Here is a 15,027-nt window from a genome sequence, read left to right on the forward strand (position 1 = left end):
CTTTCTGAAAGCCTCCTTTCTGAACTTGGGGACCTCAGTTGAAATAGGAGCTTTGATGGTGGAAAAGAAACTTTCTTTCCTATGAAAACCCCCCCTAGTGGATTTGCGGAGGCATTGAGGTCTGGGAACTGTATCCTATTGGGATTTTTTGTGGTTTAATTGTTTATACTCTGGGCTTGCCTTTCTCATGGATTGAAAGACTATTTGACCTTGAACAGCAGCTGGGGAATGAGTGGCCCAGCGAAAACAAGAGCAGCTAAAGCTAAGGAAGCTTTAGTTGAGGAAGCTAAAGAAAAGAAAAAAGATAAGAGAGCTGGGCAGCTTGTCCAAACAACCTTGATTCATCATCGTAGATCCTCGGTGCCAACTGTGCTGACGGCGCAGGAGGAAGAAGTTGAAACGCCTGCTACAGAAGAAATGGCAGCTGGAGGAACTGATCCAGTCTTGAAACAAATTTTGGAACAACTGGCACTTCTGAATAAGAAGGTGGACGATCAGTCATCTAAAATTGATAGAGCTACATCTACTATCAGCAAGTTAACAGATCAGGTTTCGCAGCACACTCAGGCTATTGAGAAACTGCAAGGAGCTACGGCGGAGAACTACAAACTAGCTGCGGAAGCCAATCAAAAAGCTGAGCAAGCGTGCAAGAAGGTGGAAGAGATCAAAGGGGAAGTAAGACCTTTGAAAAGACAGGTAGGAGAACAGCAAGCCTACCTGTCAATGGTGGAACTGAAAAGTAAGGAATGTAATCTTAGGCTGAGGGCTGTCCCAGAGTTGGAATAGGGCAACCTAGAGAAATTCTTGACGGAGTTGTTTTCTAAATTTTGGGGGGTTGAAGAAGATAAAGATTTCAGGATTGTGACGGCCTTCAGACTGGGAAGATCGGTTAAGAAAGATAAGTCCAGAGACTGTTTGGTTTGTTTGAGAACAAGAGAGGAAAGAGACAAGATATTAGGCCAACATTTTAAAAAATCCCTGGAAGTTGAAGGCAAAAGGGCAGAAATTTATAGAGACATCCCTAAATATTTGTTGGACCTTAGAGCCACATACACAGACTTGGCCAAATTGTTAAGATACAACGCAATCCCTTATAGGTGGGAATTTCCTCAAGGTCTGTCATTCACCTATAGAGGAAAGAAGGTAAGAATTAAAACACCAGAAGACCACCAGAAGTTCCTACACGACAACGAGGAGGACCTCCAAAAGAGAGCTGCAGATTCCTGGCCTCCACCACCGGGATTACCACCAGGATCCATACCATCTGGAGGCGGCCCGGCACCACAGCTTCCGGAAAAGGACGACAAATTAGATACCCAACTGTGATACCCAAGAAGTAGGCCGGGATGTCTCTACAGCTTCTTAGTTGGAATATAAATGGCGGGAATTCTCCAGAAAAACGCAGAAAAGTATTTCATATTTTGAAAAAAGAACAATTGGACATTATTTGCCTGCAAGAAACGCATGTGACAAGACTCCACAGAAAAGTGTTAATCAATAAAAGGTTAGGCCAAGAATTTATTTCATCGGATAAAGTTAAGAAAAGAGGAGTGGTGATTTATGCAAAGGAGAACTTGTCCCCAAAATTTGTATTTAAAGATGAACAGGGCAGAATTTTGGCAATTGAAATCCAGACACAAGGAGAAAAGTTTTTAATTCTAGGAATCTACGCCCCAAATGATGGAAAATCGGAATTTTTTAAGAAGCTGCATGAGATTATGCTGGACTATTTGGACTATAACAACATTATCATGTTGGGAGATATGAACGGTGTCGCCTCAGTGAATATGGATAAGTCACAAAGTGCTAATATAACGAAAGATGGCAGACTACCAAAAACCTTTTTTGAAATGACTGACAATTTGGATTTGATTGACATATGGAGGATCAAGAACCCTCTAGGGAAAGAAGGAACTTTTTTTTCTGAGGCCCATATGACATGGACGCGAATCGACCAAATATGGATAACTAGAGGGCTGGCACCTAAGACCAGAAAAGTGGAAATCTGCCCAAAAACCTGCTCCGACCACAACGCCTTGAGAATGGAATTGAGACTAAATACAACCGGATCGTTCAGATGGAGAATGAATGACGCTTTGTTAAGAGATCAGGAGATTGTTAAGAAGGCCCAAAAAGTTTTAAAGGACTATTTTGAAATAAACTTAAAGACAAATGTGGAAAAAAGAATAATCTGGGACGCAAGTAAAGCAGTTATAAGAGGGTTTCTAATACAACAGAACACGATTAAAAAAAGACTCTGGAATGAAAAGAAGGAGAAGATCTTGGAGAAAATAAGAGAAGGAGAGAGAAAACTGAGATCCAGGCCTAAATCAAAGGAAGTATTGAGAGAAGTGAAGTTTTTCCAGGCACAATATTCGAAACTGATAAATCAAGAGGTGGAATGGAAAATTAAACAAATGAAACAAAGATCCTTTGAATCTGCTAACAAATGTGGAAAATTGTTGGCTTGGCAGTTGAAAAAGAGACAAAAACTTAACACAGTTACAAATCTAGAGATTGAAGGGAGAATGGTTCAGAAACCCGACGAAATTAGAAAGTCCTTCCAGAGATATTTCAAAGAACTTTATTCTCAAAGGCCACAAAAAAGCTCAGAGGTGGACCAATTTGTTATAACTAATGGATTACAAAAAATACCCCAGGAAATGAGAGCAATCCTGAACTGTAATATTACAACTCAAGAAATTGAATGCGCCATTCAGAACCTTCAACTGGGCAAATCTCCGGGACCTGATGGGCTTACTTCCAAATATTATAAGGTACTGAAGGATTCATTGATACAACCATTGCTGGAAGTTTGCAACCAGATTATGGAGGGGAGGAGGGCACCGGAAACGTGGAAAGAAGCTTTCATCACGTTGATCCCAAAACTAGAATCTGAAAAAACTCAACTTAAAAACTACCGTCCTATCTCACTCCTAAATGTGGATTACAAAATTTTTGCAGACATTTTGGCAAGTAGGTTTAAGAAAGTCTTAAATGAAGTGATTCATAAGGACCAAGCAGGCTTTCTCCCTGGTAGGCATTTATTTGACAACACAAGAAACATCATTGACATTTTGGAGTTTTTACAGATTAATTCAAACACAAGAGCGGTGTTGATTTTTATTGATGCGGAGAAGGCCTTTGACAACATTTCTTGGCTGTTTATGAAGAAAAATTTGGAAAGGATGGGAGTAGGGCGGGGGTTTGAAAATGGAATAGAAGCAATTTATTCAGAACAAAAAGCTAAATTGATAGTAAACAACGTGGTGACAGAGGAGTTCAAAATTGAAAAAGGGACACGACAGGGGTGCCCTCTATCTCCTCTGTTGTTTATTTCAGTCCTGGAGGTGCTATTGAACATGATTAGAAATGACCGGTTGACACAGGGAATTGTGGTCGGAGAGAAACAATATAAACTGAAAGCTTTTGCAGATGACTTGGTATTAACATTACAGGAGCCAGCCTCTAGTACTAAAAGAGCGTTAGAATTAATTTCTGACTTTGGTCGGGTGGCGGGATTCAAGCTGAATAAACAAAAAACTAAAGTTTTAGCAAAAAACTTGACAACTACTGAAATAGAGGAGTTCAGAAAAGAAACAGAACTAAATGTGGTCAAAAAAGTAAAGTACCTAGGGGTCCATTTGACCTCCAAAAATTTGAATTTATTTAAGGACAACTATGAGAAATGTTGGTCAGAGATCAAAAGAGATCTGGAAATATGGTCAAGATTAAAACTTTCCTTGCTGGGCAGAATAGCTGCTATAAAGATGAATGTATTGCCGAAAATGCTATTTTTGTTTCAGGCCCTCCAGATCGTGGATAAGGTGGAATGTTTTGGAAAATGGCAGAGGGATTTATCTAAATTTGTCTGGCAGGGCAAAAAGCCCCGAATAAAGTTTAAAATACTAACAGATGCGAAAGAAAGAGGGGGGTTTGCCCTGCCGGACTTGAGGTTATATTATGAAGCTGCAGCCCTCTGCTGGTTGAAGGATTGGATTTTATTGGAGAACACCGATGTCCTTGACCTGGAGGGATTTGATAATGCTTTTGGGTGGCATGCATATTTGTGGTATGACAAGGTTAAAGTTCATAAATTGTTCAAAAACCATATTGTCAGAAGGGCAATTTTCATGGTCTGGTCAAAATATAAAGACTTATTGGAGAGTAAAACTCCGAGGTGGCTCTCACCGATGGAGGCCAAAGCACGTAAAAGACTCAATATGGAGGCCCATTGGCCTAAATATTGGGAAATAATTGAAAAAATTGGAGATAAATGGAGGTTACAGAGTATGGAAAAGTTAAAAAACAAGGTGCGAGATTGGTTGCATTATGCTCAAATCCAGGAAGTTTTTAAAGCAGACAAAAAAGTGGGTTTTCAGGAGGAAAAATCGAAACTAGAAACAGAGTTGCTTGAGCCAAAATCTAAGCTAATTTCGAGAATGTATAACTTGCTGCTTAAATGGAACACACAGGATGAGATTGTCAAATCCTCTATGATAAAGTGGGCACAGGACTTGGGGCATAACATTATGTTTGAAGACTGGGAAAGGTTATGGAACACCGGAATGAAATTCACGGCATGTACTGCCTTGAAGGAAAACATTATGAAAATGATATACCGGTGGTACATGACCCCAGTCAAGCTTGCAAAGATATATCACCTGTCCGATAATAAATGTTGGAAATGTAAGGAAGAGGAAGGGACATTTTTACACCTCTGGTGGACCTGCCCGAAAGTGAAGGCCTTCTGGGAAATGATACATAATGAACTAAAAAAGGTGCTGAGACTCACCTTACCTAAGAAACCGGAGGCCTTCCTTCTGGGCATGGTAGACCAGAGGATGGTCAAGAAAGATAGAACTTTCTTTATGTACGCTACTACAGCAGCGAGGATTTTGTTGGCAAAGCACTGGAAGACACAAAATCTACCCACATTGGAAGAATGGCAGACGCAGCTGATGGACTATATGGAGTTGGCTGAAATGACTGGCAGAATTCGAGACTCGGGAGAAGAAGAAACGGAGGAAGTTTGGGAAAATTTTAAGGACTATTTGAAAAAGCATTATAAGTTGTATGAATGTTAAAAAATGCTCCTTTCTAGGAAGGTATAGCTTCAGTATCGGCAAATTTCTGAATTGATAAATAAGACACTATAAGACAGAAGTGAGATAATGAAATATTTTTATTGTGTGGAAATTAAAAATTAATGCAATTGTACTGAAATGTTTATATCAGATAACACGATAAAATGGAAGATATATTGTTATGTATAAAATAAGTTAACAAATTGCTGAGGTTTTGGTTATACAGGGAATGCAGTGCTCGGGAGATGGGGGGAGTCCATTGGATCTATGGAAGTATGTATTTGAAAGTGGAAATTTGTTTATTAAAAACCTAATAAAATATTTATAAAAAAAAAAAAAATATACACAAATGTAGGTTCAGATGTGCTCTTGTGAGTTGTATCTGAGGTGGTGCTAAGTAAATAAGTGTCCTGCCAGGACAAGGACTTCCGCTTTTGCAATAAGGCTCCCTCCTATGTGACCATTGCATACGTTGTAGGGGTTCCCTCAGCCGTCTGGAACAAATTTGGGGGCAGCGCAGGGTTCGCAGTCTCTCCTCTCTCTTTCTCTGAAGGAATAAATCTTTCCCTTGTTTCTGTTCGTTGATGTTATATATGAAAACCAGCATAAAGCGTTTGTATTGCAATAATAAAACTCTATATGCTTATGTGGTGTTGGTGGTGGAGGCAGTTGTTGTGGCAGCTCTTCATTGGGGCATGACACCAGGAAGAGGATGGCACATTGCATAATAATAATTAATAATAATAATTTATTCATACCTCGCCTATCTGGCTGGGTTTCTCCAGCCACTCTGGGCAGCTTCCAACGAAATATTAAAATACAATAACCTATTAAACATTAAAAGCTTTCCTAAACAGAGCTGCCTTCAGATGTCTTCTAAAAATCTGGTAGTTGTTTTTCTTTTTGACATCTGATCATAGGGTGTTCCACAGGGCGGATGCCGCTACCAAGAAGGCCCTCTGTCTGGTTCCCTGTAACTTGGCTTCTCACAGCGAGGGAACCGCCAGAAGGCCCTCGATGTTGGACCTTAGTGTCCGGGCAGAACGATGGAGGTGGAGATGCTCCTTTAGGTATACCGGACCAAGGCCGTTTAGGGCTTTAAAGGTTCGCACCAATACTTTGAATTGTGCTCAGAAACGCACAGGAGGCTGTTGCAAGCTGTCACCAGCATTGGGAAACACGGAAAGGGTGGGGAGCTGGCATAGATTAATCCCTTCATGGGAGAGCAGCACCTTGAATTTAGCTACCTGTGGCATTCAGATTGCTAAAAGTTAGGAGTATCCTGAAAATACAGGGTAAAACAAAGCACACTACAATATGGGCAGAGTGTGTTAGGGGAAACAGTTCAATGAATTGAGGGCAAGAAGTTTCCCAGAGCAATGAGGTTAGTGCTATGTCACTGTGAAGAGTGCCCCTTCCCCAAGGCGGTAATGAAGAGGGCTGTCAGCAGGGGTGGGGAGGCTCCAGCTGGGGGAACCCCCAGAGGAGGAAGGCTCAGAGTCCGGGGATTGGTGGTGGGACACAGAGGTCAAAGGGAGAAGATTGGTGAGAGGAGGTGTTGGAAGCTAAAGGGGCAAAGACTCTCCTCCCTGAAAGAGAGGGGAGTGGTTGTGGGCGGGAGCCCGAACACCGCTCCTAGCAGGGGGCGTTGCCCCTTGCCTCCAGCTCACCTGGCTGGCACTCATGCCCCACCCCCGCTGGCCGTCCAACCAGGTGCCATGGGGGGGCGTGTCCAGCAGCCTTTATGCTGCAGTGCCAGCCTCTCTCCCCGGCCTCATTTCTCTTCGTTGTCCTGTGTGAGTCACCCACCCTCCACTCCCTTTGAGTTAGGGCTTAGGTCATTGGCCTTGCTATGGACCTTAGGTTGGTCGCCCCGGTTGCCCGGGGGGCCTGGTAGGAGTTTTTCCATTTGGCATTAGGCTTCTTGGTTTTTTCGCCTACCTCGTAGCAATTGTCACAACCTTTTGTGGTATTGGTGGGTAGGTTAGGCATTGGAATAATGTGTTGTGGTGTGTCGAAGTGCTAGGTGTGGCCATCGCCTATGCCTTCAATTTCTAGGGGTATTCCGTTAAAGGAATCTGGCGGTCGTGTATTCCGTCCGAAGCCTGCTTGGCGGGAGGCCATGGCACGACCCTCGGTGACATCAGGGGTGAGCCTATAGTTGGATTAGCATCAACAGGTGATGAACCCCTGGTGAATAAACCCACTTGTTTCGCGATCCAATGCCTAAGCCAATACCTTTTCATTGCTGTAATCAATAAAGTTGTGGCCTTTTCTAGCCCATTAACCTTATATCACATGTCCCTGTGTCTTCATTTCACTTCGCGGGGTTCGGGTCCTCGAACCACAACAGGCTTTAGTGAGCAGGAAGAGCCTGTGACAGGGAGCAGTTCAGACTCCAAGGCTGAAGCAAAGGACAGCAGTGGTGATCAAGGAACTGCTGAAGAAGCCAGGGAGTCTTCTCCTCCAGCTGTGACAAGCTCCCCTCCTCCCTGGCCTCCAAGAATGCTGAAATGTGGCACAGAATTTTAATTTTTTAATTTTTAAAAAGCATGCCCGTCCACTTGCTTGCCAAGACCACTGAATGCCACTGGGCCCACACAGAGACCACTCACATAGACATCCCCACACAGCAACGTAACGCACAGCCCTTTGTTCACAACAGAGTTCTTTTAATACAGCATCTTCCTTAGCCTGCATTCAAAGGCAGTGGTCTCTGTCATTACAGCAGTGGAGCTCATGCAATTGCTTTACAGCATGGTGGACCTTTCGAGTTTTGCAGCCCCTGGCATAGAAGCCGCATCGTTTGTAGTAGCGCAACACATGTTTAGTTACCACTGGGAAGAGAAAGAAAAATATCTGGGTTACTGTTAGAATCTAGCGAAAGATGTGTGATGGTAATAGAAGGATCCGCTCATGGCAAGGTCCCCATCAGAGGCAGTTGGGGAAACGGGGGTCTGTGCTGAAAGGCAGGTTTTTGCTACCACTGTTCCCAGGTACAGCAACCAACACCCCCATTTATCCTCAAGAATGAATGGAAATTTCCCATGACGCATTGCAATTGGGATCCCACTGGCCAGAGGGCCCAACCTGGCCCCTGACTTGAGATACCTCAGCCAGGTGGACTGTATCACATGGATCCTTTCTGTATCCAGGATCCTTTCTGTACCTTGGCATGCTAGAGTTTGACTGGAGAATTATAAGTAAACTTAGAAAACTCATGTTTTTCCTACTGCTTGCAGATATTGTTGATTCAAAGGATTTCCAGGGGGATACATTTCATCATATGACTGAGGGCTTGGAATCAGGTTTCTCATTAGCGTAGCTTAGAGCTTCCATTGGAACGAGGTGCTTCTCTCGTAGTTCTTGTTCTGCTGAAATTGCAAGATCCCTGACCTCCTCTGCACCCAGTCATACTAGCAATGCCCCACCACCCACCCATGGAATTGCACTGAAAATAAGGGGGAGGGAAAGGCAAGAAGGACCACTCACATGAAGTGATTCTGTACAAGACGCAGGCTACAGGGTGTCCTGTATGTGGATCATCAGGGCATTTTTGTACATATGGGGCAACTGGTACACACGGCTGTCCTTCACCCTCTGAATCGCACACAGTACACATTAAGGCATTTGCTGTCAGTGGAAGAAGAAAGAAAGAAAGAAAGAAAGAAAGAAAGAAAGAAAGAAAGAAAGAGAGAGAGAGAAAAACATCTGTTGTAAGAAAGGCTTTTCTATTTACATGTCTTGTCCCTCCCTGGGCTTCTAAGTCACCAAACTAGTTGTTTCCTTCAAAGAAGAAAAATGCTGATCAGAAAGTTCTGGGACATGATCCATGAAGAAATAAAAAAGTTACGAAGAACTTCACATAGCAAAAGACCAGAAACATACCTTTTGGGAGTATTGAATAGTGATATTTCTAGAGAAAATACTACGTGGCATCAGCGGCGAGAATCCTGGTGGCTAAGTACTGGAAGGGTAACCAGGTACCGACCAAAGCAGAATAGTTATGTAAATTATGTGAATATTTGGAACTGGCCAAATTGACAGATATAATAAGACTAAAGGCAATGAATACAGTCAAGAAGGAATGGAAGTGCTTGAATAATTATTTAGAAAGACAAGGTTCTAAAGTAAAAATTTGGCTGTGTCTAGAATGACCTCGTGAATGGAAAAGGGGAAACATACATATATACATATCAATATATTGAAAGTAATACTGAAATACAGATAAAATATAAAATGTGAAAGGAAGTGTTGTGAGAGTGATGGAAGTCTATTACTATTATTATTTTATAAAATAGTGTTTATTGTATTGAAATATGATACTTTTCTTTATTCTTTTATGGTCTACTTTTCTTTTCCCCCCTTTCCCCCTTTATTTTTTTCTTTTTCTTTATCATATTCTTTATGTATGGCTTGGTATTGATGTGCTAACTTCACAATAAAAATTATAAAATAAAAATAAAAATGTTGAGATGCCCTGAGTCTAAAAAGGACATTGAGGGTGTTGGTTTCTGCTTCCTTCACTGTGCAGCGAAGTGCTTGTCACGGGACAATGTTTTGCATTCCATAGTCAGAGTACTGTTGGGTTTCCCACGGGAAAGGGAGACTGGATGTGATGTACACTGGTTTCCTGTTTTTCACAGTTCTCTCGGTGTTTCCGAGGAGAGGAGCTGCTTCTCTGCTCTCGCAGAGGCAAGATGCATGTTTGTAATCTCTCAGCATTGAAGTGTAAATAAAGTAAAGTAAAGTATGTGGCACGTACTGCTCATCATTCCGCTGTGCAGAAGAGTCTGCAAATACAACATTTCTGGTTCCGGACCCAGAAAAACGCCTTTTTGAGGTTATTACAGACAACCCCCCAGCTCCAATTACAGATGCATGGACAGCTAAAGATTCCAAAGCGAGGGGAACTCTTACATTGATAGTATCCCCAGAAGAGCTCTGTCTGTTGCGTGATAAGACCTCAGCCAGAGAACTTTGGGACGCTTTGAGAGAGGCTCACGTGAGGACAGAAGCTGGGTCCACTATGTTCTACTATACCAGGCTGCATAATATGGCTCTTGCTGAAGGTGGAGATGTGCGTACACATCTGATGGAGATGCAGAATCTGAGACATGAGCTGCAATAGAGAGGACTCACCTTTCCAGAGGCTGTGTATTCCTTCATGATACTACATTCTTTGGGTTCAAGTTGGGAGTCCGTTGCCACTCAGATTGCTGTTCAGCCAACTGCTCAGCTCACAGTAGACTATGTTACTGCCGTGATTCAGAATGAAGCAGACCACCGGGGTGCTAGCTGCATGGGTAAGGGGGAGTCTTCACAGACGTCATCCCAGAGTGCAGTGGAACCACCAGATGGCGCCAAAGCTTTGAAGGCAGTGAAATGCTACTTGTGTGGACGTCTAGGCCATATGAAGAGGGAATGCAGATATCCCAGGGCCAAGACAGAGCAGCACAGCGAAAGCTCATCGCGTGGAAAAGGCCAAGGCAAAGGCAAAGGTCGGGTGTCCAGGACAACGCAGCACAAGGCAATGGTCTCACGCTTCACTCCAAAGGTTGCAAAGGTCCAGAAGACATCTAGATCTTTCTTCGTTGTTGATTCAGCAGCGACCCACCACATGTGCAACGATAAGCGACTGTTCGTGTCTTTTACACCGCAGGAAGGTGCGATTCACCAGGCGGATGACCACACAGTCCCCAGTCAAGGCTACGGAACTGTTGTTCTTCACAGTTTGGACTTATCGATACAAGATGTACTTTACGTTCCAGATGCCACACACAATCTACTCAGTGTTGCGCAGCTGAATGAATGGAACATTGACGTTTCCTTCAAGAAAAAGAAGTGCACCATCACAAAGAAAAATGATTATGTATTGCATGCTGAATATGTTGATCATTTGTTTGTTTTGTATTTTGATGATGTTGTGCAGGATGAAACTTGTTGCGTTGCAGGTTCTAACAAAAGTTTGCATGCAGGATGTATTCATGATTTTCACAGGAAATTTGGTCATTTGCATTTTGAGGCAGTATCTAAAATGCCTGCCTTGGTTGAAGGTATGACTATTAAACCCTGCAGGTACCACATGAAGTGCAAGGCATGCGCAGCAAGGTAAAAATGGCTGCGAAAGGTAATGTATCTAATAGGCAAGCTACAGAACCATACCAGGTTGTTCATGCTGATTTGGTTGGTCCACTATCGCCCTCTTTGGGTGGAAACAGGTACTTCATGGTTCTCATTGATGCATTTTCCAGGTATATTTATGTGTACAATCTCAAGCAGAAATCAGAGGCTTTTCCAAGGTTCAAGGAATTCTGTGCTTGGTTGGAAAATGTGCATGGTAAGAAGATAAAGACTCTTTTCACTGATCGCAGGGGGGAATTCACTTCTCAGCAGTTTGAAGCTTTTCTGACTGAGAAAGGAATTCAACACGATTTGTCTAGTCCTCGCTTGCCATGGCAGAATGGACTTTGCGAGAGGGCAAACCAGACATTGCTTCAAGGGTTAAAAACCTTGCTACATGATGCCAATCTTCCAGAGAGTTATTGGGCCGAAGCTCTCTCGTGTTTTGTTTACAGTTATAATCGGAGGTTATCTTCAGCGATTGGTTGTACCCCCTATGAGAAGATGTTTGCCAAGAAGCCATACATCAAGCACATGAAAATTTTTGGTTCTGACATGTGGGTTCACACACCACAAAGCTCCAAGTTAGACAAGCGTGGATTGCATGGTATCTCAAGCTAGCTGCAGAGGAGAATCTACACGTTAGCCACCACGATGTGAATACAGCTTTTCTGTACGGATCTCTAGGTGAATCACTTTATATGCTTCCACCTGGTGGCGTACAGGTAAAACAGGGATATGTTTGTGCTCTGAAGAAGTCCCTTTATGGTCTCAAACAAAGTGCACGGTGTTGGCACACAAAACTCACTGAAGTATTGTTTTCTCTAGGTTTTCAGCAAGGGAAAGCTGATCCATGTGTATTTGTCAAAGAGGAGGGGCAAAAGAAACTGTATTGTTTGTTTTATGTTGATGATATTCTGTTCTTTTGGAAAGATGTCACAATGTACAATAACGCCCCAGCTCAACTGAAAGAGCACTTTGACATGAAAGATCTTGGTGAGGTAAACAACTACCTATCTCTGGAAATAGAGAGAGATCAAGATGGTAACATTCTTGGCAGGGGGTTGGACTCGATGGCCCTTGTGGTCTCTTCCAACTCTATGATTCTATGATTCTATGATTCTAGTACACCAGTGACGGAAAATTGCTGATGTGTTAAGCAAACTAAACCTGATGGATGCTAACTCTGTAGACACACCAATGACAACAGGTTATCAGGTAGATGACACTGAAGAAGCATTTTCTGACACTACACTGTACAGAAGTATGCTAGGCAAGCTAAACTTCATTGCCAGATGTTCAAGACCAGACATTGCTGTTAGCTGTAATTTGCTAAGCAGACAAGTCAACAATCCTACTGTTAAGGATTGGAAAGCTCTGAAACGCATAGCGCGGTATTTGAAAGGCACTATGCATTACAGACTGAGATTTAACAATCAGAAGTCTGGTGGTCTTGAGATATTTGCAGATGCAAGTTTTGGAAGTGACACTACAGACAGGAAAAGTACGTCTGGAGTTTGCTACATGTACAATCAGGGTCTATTTGATTGGTCATGCAAGAAGCAAACAACAGTTAGCTTAAGTACTTGTGAAGCTGAACTGAATGCACTGTCTTATTCACTTAAGGATTGTGAATGGTTGTTACAATTGTGCAAAGACATAAAAATTCCTGTCAAATGTCCAATCCAGGTTTACCAGGACAACAAAGCATGTTTGGCTTTGCTGAATTCTGAAGGTTGTAAGCAAAGCACGAAGCACTTGCAATTGAAGTTGCAACATGCTAGGGAATGTATTCAAAAGGGACTCGTAACGGTGTCCTATATGCCAGGTAATGAAATTCCTGCTGATGTATTGTCCAAGGTTGTATCAAGGGATCAACACTGTACCTATGTGCAGAAGTTGGGTTTGTACTGATATTGTACGAACACGCTGCCCAGTGATGTTCACAGAAAGGGGGAGGATGTTGTTTTCTGCTTCCTTCACTGTGCTTGTCACGGAACAATGTTTTGCATTCCACAGTCAGAGTACTGTTGGGTTTCCCACGGGAAAGGGAGACTGGATGTGACGTACACTGGTTTCCTGTTTTTCACAGTTCTCTCGGTGTTTCCGAGGAGAGGAGTTGCTTCTCTGCTCTCGCAGAGGCAAGATGCATGTTTGTAATCTCTCAGCATTGAAGTGTAAATAAAGTAAAGTAAAGTATGGGGCACGTACTGCTCATCATTCCGCTGTGCAGAAGAGTCTGCAAATTCAATAGAAGGTGTAAATTGAGCCCCACGGAGCTCCGCAGAATGTGATTGGCTGCGTCTCAGGCTGCCTAGAACCAGGAGGACCCTCTCCTCTGCCACATCCCCATAACAGGCATCTGAGGGTGCAGCCAGCTCCAGCATTGTAGAGACTTTGCAGAAAGGGTCCTCTAGTGAGCCTCCTGAGAGTGGCAGGTACCAAGCAGCAGCTTAGAGTTGCCATATTTCAAAAAGTAAAAATCTAGACACTAAAGTTGTAGAGCTATTATTCTTATTATTATTAGTGAGGGTTGTTGAGCTGTTGGGACAAAATTGCAAAAAAAGAGAGAAAAGAATAATGATGTTTTTGAGCTATTTTTAAGGAAAATTGCCCAAAATGATAATGCTGACATGGGTTGCCATATGTCTAGATTTCCACTGATATTTTTGGTGATTTCTGCTGGGACACTGCTTCCGACGTATGGCAACCCTACAACAGCCGGATGGGCAACATCAACAGATGTTAACACCAGAGAGTTTGCACCAACCGGGGTGTGTGTGTGTGTGTGTGTGTGTGTGTCACTGCAGCTATGATAGGAGGAGCACTGCCTGCAGCTGCCATTGTAAGCTGTCCAGTTTATGCAAACAATTAAACATTTTTTCAAAACTAGTTGTTGAACTGCTTGGGGAGCGGAAAGGCTGCACTTATGACTATTGCAAACTACTTTGATTTTTAAAAATCAAATGTTTTAACAAGTGAATAAATAAAGATAAAATAAGCCCCCCCTGCCCTGTGCAATAGAGCTTCATGCCCCTGAAAAACTTTCTGAAGTTGGGACCGTGCAGGGATTACAAGGACAGGAGACATAGTGGGATTGTGGAAATCATCTCTGCCAATACCCTGACCCAAGCATGGTGGGTGATGATGCCTGTATAGATCTGGCACTTAATAGCATCAAAGCCTTTCTCCAGGCTACGTTTGCATTATTTCCAAAGTTAGCCTTTCAATCATTATCCCCAAATAGGTGCCAGAGCTAAAAAGAGAAAGAAAATAGCTTACGGGTTCGCCAGTTCTTAGGAAGTTAGGTGGTGGACATACAGCACATTTGAATTGGTGGCCTACCATGTTTTTCCATTGGCAGGTGGGACTTACCTCCACAGCTGAGGCAGAGCAAAAGACAGACTCCAAGCAGCCAGACCTGAGCCAAGCATGGCTTCATGTTAGCAAGGAAAAAGCTGTGTCTGATTAGGAAGACTGTTTTCAAGAGTGATTGCTTGGAGACAGAGGACTAGGCTTCCTGGTAATAAGGAGGAGGGAGAGCTCAAATACTTCTCTTGGTCTGAGGCTCAATACTGTCATTATATAAGGCCGAGAGGGGCCTTCTTGGCTGCTCAACCCATTCTAATGGGCTTCAAGGTACAAGAGGGCTCTGGGGTAGCTCTGAAGAGCAGCAGAGATGTGGGTGGTGGTTCCTTGAGCCGTTAAGTGCATCGTGTCCTGATTGTTTAACAAATGGTAATGGGATGTGGGTTCAGCTGGATGCTCTACAGAATGTTCCATGCCTCAGTGGTCCTCTGATACTATCTTTTGTGGA

This window comes from Podarcis melisellensis (genome assembly GCF_964234715.1).
Source record: "Podarcis melisellensis genome assembly, chromosome: 2".
Lineage (NCBI taxonomy): Eukaryota > Metazoa > Chordata > Lepidosauria > Squamata > Lacertidae > Podarcis > Podarcis melisellensis.